Source organism: Mus caroli, unplaced genomic scaffold (genome assembly GCF_978045245.1).
Source record: "Mus caroli unplaced genomic scaffold, Mus_caroli_1 scaffold_6, whole genome shotgun sequence".
Taxonomy (NCBI): domain Eukaryota; kingdom Metazoa; phylum Chordata; class Mammalia; order Rodentia; family Muridae; genus Mus; species Mus caroli.
In genome coordinates this window covers 41249551-41265623 of record NW_028227261.1, presented here as the reverse complement: position 1 = coordinate 41265623, position 16073 = coordinate 41249551, and the positions used below count along the sequence as shown (strand labels likewise).

General features: G+C 41.3%; 1 pseudogene across 1 annotated transcript; it reads left to right on the top strand.

Moving 5' to 3' along the window:
• The first annotated feature begins 2502 nt into the window (after positions 1–2502).
• On the top strand, positions 2503–15657 carry LOC110293392 (cytochrome P450 4A10-like; annotated as a pseudogene). The gene is made up of 9 exons (XR_015047460.1): positions 2503–2508; positions 8563–8687; positions 9036–9190; positions 9613–9719; positions 9808–9998; positions 10094–10268; positions 11599–11675; positions 14621–14794; positions 15228–15657. The product of XR_015047460.1 is annotated as a cytochrome P450 4A10-like (transcript).
• Positions 15658–16073: the final 416 nt, after the last annotated feature.

Sequence of the window (16073 nt, the reverse complement as noted above, 5' to 3'; positions counted from 1 at the left end):
AGATCTAATCCTAGGTGCTCTAGTACAACCAGGACCACAGGATCCCGGGAACTTGGTCACACCAGGATCTCAGGATCTCAAAGGCAACTTGACTCCCCAACAGGAATTCTGACACATCCAGAATCTCAGAATCACAGGACTCAGAAGCAACAGATCTTCTTTGATAGGGTTCCTTCAGTCCTTCATCTTCAGCTAGGAGGCAGAGCTGAGACCAGGCCTCTGGGCACCTTCCTTGGCAGAGGAGGGTCAGCTTCCAGGGAGGGCACTGAATCTGGCACTCGGCAGGAATCAGAGCTGAGACCCAGACCTCTGTGCACCTTTCCCACCAGAGGAAAGTAGGCCTCCAGATAGGGCTTTGATCCCAGGACCAGGTGAGAAGGCCATTGTATCCCCGTCTTTCTCAGAAACCAGTCCTTGCAGGAGTGTGTGCAGGGTGCAAAAGCAACATAGCTTCTCCTTCAGGGTCCCTTCCGTCCTACACCTTCAGCCAGGAGTTGGAGCTGAGCTCCAGACCTCTCTGCATCTTCCCTGCAAGAGGCAAGCATGCCTGCAGAGACTCAGGAGAGAGTTGGACTCCCAGGAGTGCTGAAAGAGGCTAACAGAATCATAGGAGGAACAAACTCTATCCAGAGACAGCTAGAACAACTAACACCAGAGATTACCACAAAGCAAAATGCAAATGTAAGAATCTTACTAACAGAAACCAAGACCACGGCATCATCAGAACCCAGTACACCCACCACAGTGAGTCCTGGATACCCCAACACACCCAATAGGTAAGATTTGGATTTAAAATCATATCTCATGATGCTGGTAGAGGATTTTAAGAAGGGCATTAATAACTCACTTAAAGAAATACAGGAGAACACTGCTAAACAGGTAGAAGTCCTTAAAGGAGAACAACAACAACAAAAAAAAAACATAAAGAATTAAAGGAAAACAATGCTAAACAGTTACAAGTCCTTAAAGAGGAAACACAAAAATCCCTTAAAGAATTACAAGAAAACACAACCAAACAGGTGATGGAAATGAACAAAACCATCCAAGATCTACAAATGGAAGTAGAAACAACAAAGAAACCCGAAAGGGAGACAACTCTGGAGATAGAAACCCTAGGAAAGAAATCAGGAACCATAGATACAAGCATCAGCAACAGAATACAAGAGATGGAAGAGAGAATCTCAGGTGCAGAAGATTCCAAGGAGAACATGGACTCAACAATCAAAGAAATGCAAAAAGCAAAAAGATCCTAACTCAAAGCATCCAGGAAATCCAGGACACAATGAGAAGACTAAACCTACTGATAATAGGAGTAGATGAGAATGAAAATTTTCAACTTAAAGGGCCAGCAAATATCTTCAGCAAAATTATAGAGGAAAACTTCCCTAACCTAAAGAAAGAGATGCCCACAAACATACAAGAAACCTGCAGAACTCCAAATAGGCTTGACCAGAAAAGAAATTCCTCCCAACACATAATAATCAAAACAACAAATGCACTAAATAAAGATAGAATATTAAAAGCAGTAAGGAAAAAATGTCAAGTAACATATAAAGGCAGACCTATCAGAATTATACCAGACTTCTCACCAGAGACTATGAAAGCCAGAAGATCCTTGGCAGATGTCATACAGATTCTAAGAAAACACAAATGCCAGCCCAGGCCACTATAGCAAGAAAAACTCTCAATCACCATAGATGGAGAAAACAAGATATTCCATGACAAAACCAAATTTACACAATATCTTTCCACAAATCCAGCCCTACAAAGGATAATAGATGGAAAACACCAACACAAGGAGGGAAACTACACCCTAGAAAAGGCAAGAAAGTAGTCTTTTAACCAACCCACACAAACATAATTCCACCTATAACAAGAAAATTAACAGGAAGTAACAATCACTTTTCCTTAATATCTCTTAATATGAAAATTAATATTACCAACATATCCTAATAAATTGAAATTAAAACTATAAATAATTAGAAATTATTATTGCTAGGTTTGTTTATTTGATGTTTTAAAACTATACTATGGTTTTCAGAGCAGCTTACATATTTCAAAATTATTTATTCAGCCAAAAGAAACATAGGCAATTAATTTGGGAGGTGACTTGTAAGAGACTAGCAAAGAGTGAGATTTAAGGCCTTGCTAAATATTTATAATTATTGTATCAATTTTGGAGAAGAGGAACTTATATGTTACTCTTATTCTGAGATGAATGCTTTTCAAAATCATTCACAGCCAATGAACCAGATCCTTACCCTCATGTAACATCTGTGTCACCCTCAAAGCAAAATCATCATTCACTTAAACAGTTGATGAATGACTTCATGGATAGACCATCTTAATACACACACTATTTCTTAAATGAATGTGGGCTGAGAATGACAACAATCACTCAAGTCAAATAGCTTTCATGGTAGCAGGAAATATGTATCCAAAAATCTTGCCTACAATTCATTCTTTGGCGCAGCAGAACTATCAAGTCTTAGCTTATCTACTATGGAGGTAAAATCCTTTGGTGATGTAAGAAACATTCTAGTATAGCCTTATTACAATGAACTCCATTGTCCAAAAACTGTTCTTATTTTGTGTTTGTACCACAGTAAGAGCCAAGAGTTTAAGCTCTACTAAAAATACAACAAACAAATAAACAAAGAAAAAGACTGTATCTATTTATGTTCGTTAAAAAACTAATAGTGATATATTATTTTACAATATCATACAGTTAATATATTCAGAGTTATTTGAAATTTATATTGAGAAAAACGAATGTATTTTCAGTATTGCTATAGACAAACCTCTACATAAGACCATTCAATTGATTGTTGTTTTATATAAAAAACTTCAATAATACTCATTTTATTGGTACAATATTTTAGAAATTTTAAAGAACATAATAAAAAATGAAAGGTATTGCAGGTTTTGAAGGGAGATCTCAGAAGATGGAAAGATCTCCCAAGCTCATTGATTGGCAGGATCAACATTGTAAAAATGGCTATCTTGCCAAAAGCAATCTACAGATTCAATGCAATCCCCATCAAAATTCCAACTCAATTCTTCAACGAATTAGAAAGTGCAATCTGCAAATTCATCTGGAATAACAAAAAACCTAGGATAGCAAAAACTCTTCTCAAGGATAAAAGAACCTCTGGTGGAATCACCATGCTTTACTACAGAGCAATTGTGATAAAAAAAACTGCATGGTACTGGTATAGTGACAGACAAGTAGACCAATGGAATAGAATTGAAGACCCAGAAATGAACCCACACACCTACGGTCACTTGATCTTTGACAAGGGAGCTAAAACCATCCAGTGGAAGAAAGACAGCATTTTCAACAAATGGTGCTGGCACAACTGGTTGTTAACATGTAGAAGAATGCAAATCGATCCATTCCTATCTCCTTGTACTAAGGTCAAGTCTAAGTGGATCAAGGAACTTCACATAAAACCAGAGACACTGAAACTTATAGAGGAGAAAGTGGGGAAAAGCCTAGAAGATATGGGCACAGGGGAAAAATTCTTGAATAGAACAGCAATGGCTTGCGCTGTAAGCTCGAGAATTGACAAGTGGGACCTCATGAAACTGCAAAGCTTCTGCAAGGCAAAAGACACCATCAATAAGTCAAAAAAAACCACCAACAGATTGGGAAAGGATCTTTACCTATCCTAAATCAGATAAGGGACTAATATCCAATATATATAAAGAACTCAAGAAGGTGGACTCCAGAAAATCAAATAACCCCATGAAAAAATGGGGCTCAGAACTGAACAAAGAATTCTCACCTGAGGAATACCGAATGGCAGAGAAGCACCTGAAAAAATGTTCAACATTCTTAATCATCAGGGAAATGCAAATCAAAACAACCCTGAGATTCCACCTCACACCAGTCAGAATGGCTAAAATCAAAAATTCAGGTGACAGCAGATGCTGGTGAGGATGTGGGGAAAGAGGAACACTCTTCCATTGTTGGTGGGATTACAAGCTTGTACAACCACTCTGGAAATCAGTCTGGCGGTTCCTTAGAAAATTGGACATAGTACTACCGGAGGATCCAGCAATACCTCTCCTGGGCATATATCCAGAAGATGTCCCAACCGGTAAGAAGGACACATGCTCCACTATGTTCATAGCAGCCTTATTTATAATAGCCAGAAGCTAGAAAGAACCCAGATGCCCCTCAACAGGGAATGGATACAGAAATTATGGTACATTTACACAATGGAGTACTACTCAGCTATTAAAAAGAATGAATTTATGAAATTCCTAGCCAAATGGATGGACCTGGAGGTCATCATTTTGAGTGAGGTAACACAATCACAAAGGAACTCACACAATATGTATTCACTGATAAGTGGATATTAGCCCAAAACTTAGGATACCCAAGATATAAGATACAATTTGCTAAACGCCTGAAACTCAAGAAGAATGAAGACCAAAGTGTGGACACTATGCCCCTTCTTAGAATTGGGAACAAAACACCCATGGAAGGAGTTACAGAGACAAAGTTTGGAGCTGTGATGAAAGGGTGGTCCATCTAGAGACTGCCATATCCAGTGATCCATCCCATAATCAGCTTTCAAACGCTGACACCATTGCATACACTAGCAAGATTTTGCTGAAAGGACCCAAATATAGCTGTCTCTTGTGAGACTATGCCGGGGCCTAGCAAACCCAGAAGTGGATGCTCACAGTCAGCTATTGGATGTATCACAGGGCTCCCAATGGAGAAGCTAGAGAAAGTACCCAAGGAGCTAAAGGGATCTGCAACCCTTTAGTTGGAACAACATGATGAACTAACCAGTACCCCGGAGCTCTTGTCTCTAGCTGCATATGTATCGAAAGATGGCCTAGTCGGCCATTACTGGAAAGAGAGGCCCATTGGACTTGCAAACTTTATATGCCTCAGTATATAGGAACGCCAGGGCCAAGAAGTGGGAGTGGGTGGGTAGGGTAGTGGGGGGGTATGGGGGACTTTTGGGATAGCATTGGAAATGTAATTGAGGAAAATATGTAATAAAAAATATTAAAAATTTTAAAAAAAGACTTTTTAGAGTTTAATGAAAATGAAGCCACAACATACCCAAACCTATGGGACACAATGAAAGCATTTCTAAGAGGGAAACTCATAGCTCTGAGTGCCTCCAAAAAGAAACTGGAGAAAGCACACACTAGCAGCTTGACAACTCATCTAAAAGCTCTAGAAAAAAAGGAAGAAAATTTACCCAAGAGGAGTAGACAGCAGGAAATAATCAAACTCAGGGGTAAAATCATCCAAGTGGAAACAAGAAGAACTATTCAAAGAGTTAACCAAACGCAGAGTTGGTTCTTTGAGAAAATCAACAAGATAGATAAACCCTTAGCTAGACTCACTAGAGGGTACAGTGACAACATCCTAATTAACAAAATCAGAAATGAAAAGGGAGACATAACAACAGATCCTGAAGAAATCCAAAACACCATCAGATCCTTCTACAAAAGGCTATACTCAACAAAACTGGAAAACCTGGACGAAATGGAAAAATTTCTGCTGTCCTTTCTACATCATCTGCTTCTTCTGCTACTACTACTGCCACAGCTGCCAGAGCTGCTGCTGCTTCTACTCTTCCTCCTCCTCCTCCTCCTCCTCCTCTTACTCCTTTTCCTCCTCAAACTCTTCCTCCTTTCTTCTCTTCTTATTGCTTATATTCTCTTCTCCCTTTCTCTCTCAATCTCTCTCTTTACCTACTCAGTGTATACATCAACAAGTATCACATATATATTCTACTATGTTCTTCAAATATAGTTTGAACAGAAAATTTCCAGGTACTAGGATATGGTCATACTTGCTCATTGCCCAAGGCAAAGAGCATCAGGGTACTGTTCTCCCTCTTCAAAGCTTCACCTTCAGAGAGACTTCTCAGGATAATACTTAGTTGGGGTTACAATTGGGTCTCAGTGCTTCTGCACAGACTTGAGTAACTCATCACGGTGATGGAATCCAGATCCACATAGTTATAGCCAAACCTATAATACCACCACCTTTCAACATGACTCTGGATTATGACAGTTTTAGTTAATTGAAGCTAGCTTACAGTTCAGAAGTTTAGTCCATTACCATCATTGTGGAAAGCACAGTAGAACACAGATATACATTGATATGCTGGAGAGGTAGCTGAGAATTCTATATCCTGATCCAAATGCAGCAGATTTAGAGTGAGAAATTAGGTGTGCCTTGAGCATCTGAGTTCTCAAAGCCTACCTCCAATGACCACTTCCTCCAACAAAGCCACACATACTTTAAGAAGGCCACACCTCCTAATGGAACATAGGGGACCATTTTCATTCAAACTACCAACCACATTCCACTCCCTGACCACCCCCATAGGCTAGTAGTCATATCCTAATGCAGAAATACATTCAGTCCAACTCCCAAATTTCCCATAGTCTATCATAGCACTGTTCCAAAGTCCAAAGTCTAAGAGACTCATGCAATCTAACTTTAATCCCCTGTAAAAATCAAAATGAAAATGCATATCACATATTCCTGATATGTACAGGATATATTTTACAATTCCAAACAGTTGAAAAGGGAGCATTGTAAAGAAATACTGAACCAAAACAAGACTGAAAACAAATTGGCAAACTCCAAAATCTGCATTTCAATATCTTATGTCAAAGTGCTCTTGAAATCTCAACTTCTTTCAGTGTTGTTGGCTTGTTCCGCTCCTTGTTAGCAGCCCTGCTCAGCAGATAGTCCACAGCTCTAACATCTTTAACATCTTGGCGTTCTAAGGCAATCAAGGCTTCATCTTCACAGATTCACACAATAGCCTCTTTAATTATCTATATAAGGACAGACAAGACATATGCCTGTCCTCAGCAGCTTTCCTTAGTTATGGAGGGAAATTCCATAATCCCTTGCTTCTTTCCTTGACTCTAAAGAACCATGTGGCAATACTGCTAAGTTCTGATGCTTGCTAGGCCTGGACATGGGCCCCTCATTAAATTACATTTTCACCAGCTAGTTGTGATGGTTTCCTTTACTGCCTAAGCTTGGCTGTCCTAAAACTCAATCTGTAAACCAGGCTGGTCTCAAACTTAGACATTCATCAACCTCTGCATTCTGAATTATTGGATCAAAGGTATGCACCTCCAGACCGGGCCCTAGGCTTTTCTTTAATTCTTTTCACCTTTCTTTAATTTCTTTTACAAAATGGAAGTTTATCTAGGTGGAGTTCTGGTGTGAGGTCACCACTTTCTTTATTCCACTTACTATCAAGCTTCCTTTAATCTGTTTATCTCCTTCAACACAGGCCTTAGCTAAATTTCTACTTTCTGATGCCTGCTTTCTCCTCAAAGTATACATTTTGTATTTTTTTTTCTTGCTCAGTTTGTTCCTTTTCATTATAGATCTGCATAAGAGTGAATAACAATAACCATATGACAGAATTCATACTAAGCTATTTAAGTAATCCTTTACCAATGCAATTAATCCAAAACTCTTTACTTTAGCCTTAGGCAGACTGTTTGAAAAAGGGATAAAAGCAGCCACATTCTTTGCCAAAATATCACAATAACAGTCCCAACGCCATATACTAAAATTCTTCTCCTATGAAACATCTTGAGCCAGAACCCCACAATTCAAATCATCCTCAGCACCACTGTCCTTCTACTAGAATATGGCCCATTAAACCCCACTTAAAGCGTTCAACTGCTTTCAAATTTCCAAAGTCCATATTACTCCAAACAAAGGATGGTTAGGTCTATCATAGAAACACCCTACTCCTGGCACCAACTTCTGTCTTAATTAGGGTCACATTTCTGTGAAGAGATACCAGAAAACATTTAATTGGGGCCAGTTTACAGTTTAGAATTTTAGTCCATTTTCATCATGGGAAGCATGGTGGCACACAAGCATACACAATGCTAGAGAGGTAGGTGAAAGTTTTACATCAGATCCAAAAGCAGCTGGGAGAGAGTGAAACACTGTGCATAACTTGAGCATCTGAGAACACAAAGCCTGCCCCTCAGTGACCACCTCCTCGAACAAGGCCACACCTATTCCAACAAGTCCACACCTCCTAATAATGCCACTCCTAGGGAACATATGGAGGCTATTTTCATTCAAACCACTACAATGAATCAATTGTTCTCAGCAACCTTTTGATGAACACATAGTAACTGGGGTCCATTAGAAATGCCATCTTGGCTACTTGGGGTTTTAATGCTCTATACATTGAAGTCCTGCTGTTATCTCAGGCTGAGTTCTGCTTTCCATACACTGATGTATCATCTTTTTTATCCCCTAAAAACAGCTTTGTTTATCAGTTAAGACATCGTAAATAATTGTAAACATGTGAAACTTTCTTCCTTTCTTATGAGTTTCTATTTTTAATTTTGAAGTAATTTACAATAATATAAGTGTCCTTTCACAAAGATTTCTTTTGCAATCTGTAAAATATCTGTTATCTAAATTGAAAGACTTAGAATACAGTATCTTAAAACATAGGGAAGAATTCAGTCAATTGAACACATGTCTTCTAAGGAAATTAAATCAATGTTCCTCTCCCACTGCAGAAAAAATGGGAATGGCTGGCTGGTCAGGACTCCTCTATAGAGATTTTTCAACACATCTCCTTAATGAGCGTAGACACTGTCATGAAGTGTGCCTTCAGCCACAAGGGCAGTGTTCAGGTGGATGGGTGAGTGTACAAGCCTTGAACTTCAGGGCCTTTGTCTTACCAACTGATATGGACTTTTCTGTGATGCAAGTGGGACATCTATGATACTCAATAAAGAGTATTACCCCAGGCTCCATTCAATCTCTGACACAATCCGATCTTAACTCAACCATAGACCACTGATCCCTAGCTGGGTTGGATGCCTAGACATTCATGCCACCTTTTACTGACCTGAAAATTACAAGGGTTATAAGACACAGTTAGCATGTTCCTCAATGTTGTCAGTGCCTACCATATAGAAATCTCAGAGTCCATTCATTCTGCAGGTCAAATCACTCTACACTCTAATCTGTTCTTTATCTTCTTCAGATATTACAAGACCTACCTCCAGGCCATTGGGTACTTGAATAACCTATTTCACTCCCATGTGACGAATATCTTTCATCAGAATAATACAATCTACAAACTTTCTTCCAATGGCCGCTTATCCAACCAAGCTTGTCAACTTGCCCATGATCACACAGGTTCTGTTTGCACATTCTGTCTCCCTCATTTCCTAGGATCAGCTCAAAGGGATTATTGATGATTTCTGAGGCACATCCAGACACTTCAGTGCACTCCCCTTTAAGAACTGGATCACATACATGCTTGATACTTTAACACTGACAGTGTTGGGAGTTGGAACATCAGAATGCTAGGTACTCCATGAGTGTCATCATATTGATAATGTGTAGTGAGACTTGACCCAGCAAGTCAAGCAGAGCTTCCATTACCCATGGTGCTAAAAGAGTTCTGACCTACATCAGATGTCACCAGTCTTATAACACTGCCCATTCCTTACGTGCTGACCTAAATAGAGGACATAGCTTCAGGCAAGGAGACACATGAAGCTACATAGGGCTACTTTAGCTCTCAGGTCTGTGTGATAATTGATGTTCTGGAATAGATGCAGTGATCAAGCTGAGAAAGGATGAGCTGCAGGATGAGGGAGAACTGGAAAAGATCAAGAAGAAGAGACCTTTGGATTTTCTGGATATCCTCTTATTTGCCAGAGTGAGTATGTTCAGCTAAGTCCTGAGAGTCTTCCTTGGAACAAACAAGGAACAAGCATAGCTCTGACAATGCCTGTTGCTTCCCTGAGATGGAGAATGGGGACTGCATGTCTGACAAGGACCTACATGCTGAGGTGGACACATTCATGTTCAAGGGCCATGACACCACAGCCAGTGGAGTCTCCTGGATCTTCTATGCTCTGGCCACACACCCTGAGCACCAACAGAAATGCAGAGAGGAAGTTCAGAGCCTCCTGGGGGATGGATCCTCTATCACCTGGTAAGAGTTCAAGAAGTAGAAATGCCCTTATTCTTTGGGTAGGGAGGAGCCCCTGGTCTCCAGTCTCCCTGATCTAAGGATGAACTTTATTTCAGGGGTCACCTAGACCAGATTCCCTACACCATAATGTGAATCAAGGAGGCCCTAGGGCTCTACCCACCTGTCCCAGGCATTGTCGGAGAACTCAGTACATCTGTCACCTTCCCTGATGGGCGCTCTTTACCCAAAGGTATGAATTTCCCAGGCCCTTCATTGCAGAGATAATGGATGGTCAATAGTCTATGTCCTTCACCAGTTCTGAATCTTTGAGTGCGCATTTCCTTTTCAGTAAATAAATGCTTCTTACTTATAAAGTACAGTAATACACTAAATTACTTCCTATATACATAAATGATCTTCAGTTCTGCTGCTCTGCATGAATAACATTGCAAGCATCTCTTCTTTTATCCGCAAACATTCATTCTTCATTTGAATCTATGGTCTCACCATGGTGCATCCATTCTAATTTGGGAACAGTGACATTCTTCAATTTTTATACTCCAGACTCAATTCCAGATGCCAACACCATATAATTCAAGGCTACACTTATTCTTCAGATGTCCTCACTGTCACATGTGTGTTTTCATGTTGGGGCTGGAAATACAGGCATATGTTTGTACATACAAGTGGGAACCAGAGAATCAACGTTAGTTGTCATTCCACAGGTAATGTCCAGGAGTCTTGCACTGGCCTGCAAGTCACCTATTAGGGTAGGCTGGCCAGTGAGTTGAAGGACCCTGCCTGTCCCCACCTCACCAGCATTGAGATATCAAGCGTGAGCCACAACACACAACTTTTTTATTAGATATTTCCTTTATTCACATTTCAAATGTTATCCCCATTCCTTGTTTACCCTCCAAAAATCTCCTAGCCCTTCTCCCCTCCCCCTGCTCCCCAACCCACCCACACCCTTTCCTGGTTCTGACATTCCCCTGTACTGGGGCATAGAGCCTTCACAGGACCTAGTGCCTCTCCTCCCATTGATGACTGACTAGGCCATCCTTTGCTACATATATAGCTAGAGATACAATTTGCAACATGTGTTTTCTTTGATTGCTGGTATAGTTTCAAGGAGCTCTTTGGGGTACTGGTTAGTTCATATTGATGTTCCTCCTATGGGGCTTCATCCCTTTCAGGTCCCCATGTAGCTTTATGTGTCTCCTTGCCTGAAGCTATGTGCTCTATATAGGTCAGCAAGTAAGGAATGGGCAGTGTTAGAAGACTGGTAACATCTGATGTAGGTATCTCTCTGGCTCCTTTATTGGGGACTTTGTTCTCCATCCAATGGATGAATGTGAGCATCCACTTCTGTATTTGCCTGGCACTGGCAGAGCCTTGAAGGAGGCAGCTATATCAGGCTCCTCTCAGCAGGCTCTTGTTGCCATCTGCCTAGTGACTGGTTTTGGTGGTGGCCAAACCCAGAGGTAGGAGGCCCCCAAGGAGGGCAGAGAAGTTTGTCTCAAGCCCAATACCTCCTATTGTTCCCACCTCTGGGCATATTGTACCTTGTGGGTTGCAATTGATCTCTACCTGTTCTGACTGAGGTGCTGTCTCCCTGCAGTTGTTTGACCCTTCCAGGTTTGCACCAGACTCTCCCCGACACAGCCACTCATTCCTGCCCTTCTCAGGAGGAGCCAGGTGAGATCCTGTGTATGATGATGGAATATACTGTGGAGAATATTTGCAGCATACCTTGTTTTTGGTCTCCTGCATATATGACATCTCCAGGTATATCCTGATTGGTGGCTATGGGAGGGGGAGGAGCTTCTTGAGGATGTGTCTGTGCACTAAAGGAGGGTAGCACTTCAGGACACACTATGAAGACATGAAACAAACAAATTTATGTCAGTGGTTGCCATTCACTTCCATATGTTCTGATATTTTCCTCACACTAAGGGCAGGACTTTACATTTTTTTAAGTGATTTTAACTTTAGGTGTCAAATTTTAGGGCTCTTAAAAAGCATGTCTTTTCCACACCTCAACCTGACCTATCAACATTCCTAGGTAGTTCTTTATTCTGGAATCATTGTGCAAGAGGTTCATTTGCTTGCATGTCTGCCTGCCAATGGCATGCAAGCAACTGTCCAATGAGATACGTGAAGTGTTATAGTGGGTCATTTCAGGCAAGGTTCATACCAGGATATGCTGACCCTACTTTGTACTCTTTCCTAACAGAATTTCTGAGTCGATGTTGATACTCACATCTCTCTTGCAGTTGCCCAATGGCCAAAACTTGACAGATAATGTATGTTCCTCAAATTTACAATTAGAGGCTATGTAGTCTAACTTCAGACAAAAGACATTAAAAAGGTGGAGTGTAGTTTGCTTTAAGTAAATCCTCTGTTTTACATTTAACATAGCATTTTTTAAATGTCTCTAGTGAGTTGAAATAGCTCCTGAACTGGACAAAGACTTTCTGATGGTTTCTAGGGAAATTGTCCCTTGGGACCTGACTCACTGTAATCTTTCAAAGGTGATACAGAAGAAGGGTTTCTTGAATTCATGAAGTGGCAAATCAGCTGTCACAGAACAGGCTATAAGTAAGTTGTTCTTTCAAGCACAGGCTATGCACACACACATATGGTGTACTTCAGGATTGAATGCTCTGCTTGCCACTCACTGCAAGCCATGTCTCTGCCACTAGAAGACAGGAGAGTATTGGGCAACTCAGCTTAAGTTGGAATGAATCATGTTGCTGCAGGTGCTTTCTAAGTCTCAGGCTTGTCTGGAGCTCATGGTCTCTCTCCCTCTACTTCCCAAGTACTGGGATTCAGTCACAGGCTCCAACAGCTTGCTTTGATCTGAAGGTTTTTAATTTTTATTGTATTTCATTCTATTTTTTTCATTCTTTAAATTCAAATGAATTAAATTTTAAGAACCAAGAAAAAATTATTATTTTAAATGTAAAATAAAGTTTAAACAACTCCTATGTTTCAGGTGCTATGCTACATAAAAACATAGGAATAGTGATAATATCCAATCCTGCCTCCAAGAATTCAAAACTGTCATATACAAAGACAAATACATCTGCAATTAAAATGTATTTATCCTCCATTCTTTCACTTGCCCACTTAGCAGTTTGCAGAACATTCCATGTTCCTGCCATCATCATCCCATGCCCTGATTGTGGCATGTCCTTGTATATGGCACTGATGGTGCTTTAGGTGCTTAGGAGGAACAGGGACAGTCATCAAAAAAATAAGAGCCAGCTGCTCATTGACCTGAGCTTTGGAAATATGAAGCCTAGGGGTGGGGTGGGGGAGTGGAGGTAGAGGAGACATGCTCAAACACCACAACAGCTTGTTCTTAAGTAGGAAGTGGCAGAGACAGGAAAGAGATAAGAGCAACAGCCAGAAGAGGATAGAGCTGCAGCTAGGCATTTGTTGTTTTGGTTTGGATTGTTTAATTTTCCTTTTACTTATTCACTTTATATCCCACTCACTGACTCCCTTCCAGTCATCCCTCACACAATTCTTCCCCATTTCCCCTTCCCCCTTCCTCCTTTCCCCTTCCCCTCACAGCTGAGCAGGAGGGGGTCCTGCTGAGTATCCCCCCTCAACTCTGGCACTTCAAGTCTCTGTGAAACTAAGCACATCCACTTCCACTGAGGCCAGACAAAGCAGGCCAGCTAGAAGAACATATCTCATATACAGGCAACGGCAAAGCTCATCAAGAAGAAAGGCCCAGATGACAAAGAATTTTACTTAGAAGGGGGAATAAAATAGTCATAAGAAGAAGATGGAGGGAGGGAAATAGGAGGGAGGATGGGGAGGGTAAAAGGGGCTCAGGATCAGGTGTGGAGAAGAACTAGCCATCGGGAGAGATGAATAGTTGGCCATGAAAATGAATGGATATTTGAAACTAACTTGGATGGGGAGGTAGGGGGCATCTCCAGGATGAGACAGTGACCTGGGATACAGGAAGAGCCCAAGCATCAATGGGAATGACGTTATCTGTGACTCACTACACTGGGGATATGTAACCTAAAGAGGCAACTAGGCATGAACACGGCCTTACCTGGTGGAGATATAGAGGGTGAGCAGGGAAGGAGGGTCAGGGAGACCAAAGAAGACCAGGAAAGGAAACTGAAGAAGGAATTGTGAACATTTCTAAAGTAGAGTTGAAGTCTATAGATGATGATGGATTAGGGAGGTGGCCTACCCTAAGTAGGAGGCAGATGGGGCAGCCACTTGAGAATTCTCAACACAGTCTTCCTGTAGGAACTTTTCTACTGATAATCTGAGTGGAAGCTATGTGCTAGATCTCCCTGAATGGAGTAAACTATGAAATGATTAACATATTAAAGTATCCATAAGTTTGACCTTTAGTCCTTAAAATGCTGGCCTACCAGATTTCATACAACTAAAAGAAGTAGGGTCAAAGTGGCCTTGAAAAAATGTTGAGGCTATGTCAAAAATTGAGGAGAGCCAAGACCTAGGGTGAAAGTATGTATGACCTGTAGTCACAGCTGTTAGACTGAACCTGTAACAATAGGCCCTGAATGTTGTTCTGGGCTGTTTCAAGAGTCAACCCTTACAAGAGGTGAGAGGCTAATGAGTTGTATTGTCCCTTTCTGCCTCAGGAACTGCATTGGGAAACAATTTGCTATGAGTGAGATGAAGGTGATTGTGGCCCTGACACTACTCCGCTTTAAGCTACTGCCAGATCCTACCAGGGTCCCCATGCCCTTAGCCCGACTTGTGCTGAAGTCCAAAAATGGGATCTACCTACATCTCAAGAAGCTCCACTGATTCTGGTAAGGACAAGGACAGACTCTATAAACATGCTGCCTGACACCTTGTCCTGTCATCATCTTGCTCTCTGTCTGTGCATCTTTCTTCACACCTATTTGTTCCCTGCCTCCTGTGCTCTCTCTCTCTCTCTCTCTCTCTCTCTCTCTCTCTCTCTCTCTCTCTCTCTCTCTCTCTCTCTCTCTCTCTCTCTCTCTCTGACACACACACACACATATGCACACACACCTTGTTCTAGATTCTCCATTTGTCTTTCTGTCTCCTGCTATCCACATCTGACTGTGCACCTGATCATGAACCTCCTCTCTCCTCCAGCCTTCTCTCCTTGCCTCTCACTTCCCACCATCTTATTTTTTCCTACATGACTTCTTCATTTTACAAATAATCAATTGTCACAACCTTGGTGGTCTGAAATAATTGAAAGTTATTATCTTACAGTTGTGGAGCTCCAATGTCTGAGATGAGTTTCACTGGCAGAAAGCTAAGTTGTTGGTGTGACCAACCTTCTTCAGAAGAGGACTCCAGAGAGTCCTCTCCTCCTCTGTTCAGTACAGATCATCATTCCTTGGCACTGGAATATTCCCCTGCTTCAAAGCCAGCACCCTCCTCATCCCCTCTCTTCTAATGTCCTTCCCTTTTACAAACACTTATGACAACATCAAGATCCCTAAAAGCTCCAAGATAGTTTTCCCATCTAAATGTATCTTATTCAACCTAACCTACTAAGTTCCTTTTGAATTATGAGGAATTATTCAATATGTACCATGGGCTTGAAAACCCAAGGCCTGAACATCATTGTGAAGCCATTATTCAGCCTAGTATCATTTTCACATGACAGTTACCTAATGCATTCATGTAAATCTACCCTGCATAGTCTCTCTCTACCTGATTAATCCTCACACAAGTTTCTCCATCTTCCCTCCTTTCTTCAATAAAGTTTGCAGTGTAATGAACAGCATTTGTCTTCTCTTGATGGATCTGAACACAGGTTCCCATGTTGCTTGAAACTGTTCCTGGATCAGGATCCATGATGAGTTCTCTGCCTTCCCTGATCTGCCATATTCTGCTTCCTGGGGTGGGTTTCTTGTGGAGCCACTGATGCCACCAGGAATCCTTCCTATTCTCCTAACCTACCAGTGTGCTGAGCTAGTGCAGGCTAATTCTTAGGAAGGCAGGAGAGGACAGACTGGATACTCAGAACCTGACTAAATGGGGAGTCAAGGCAGGAATAAGAGCAAAATGGTCAGACAATGCAAAAAGCTTCATGTTAGCCATGTTGAGAGA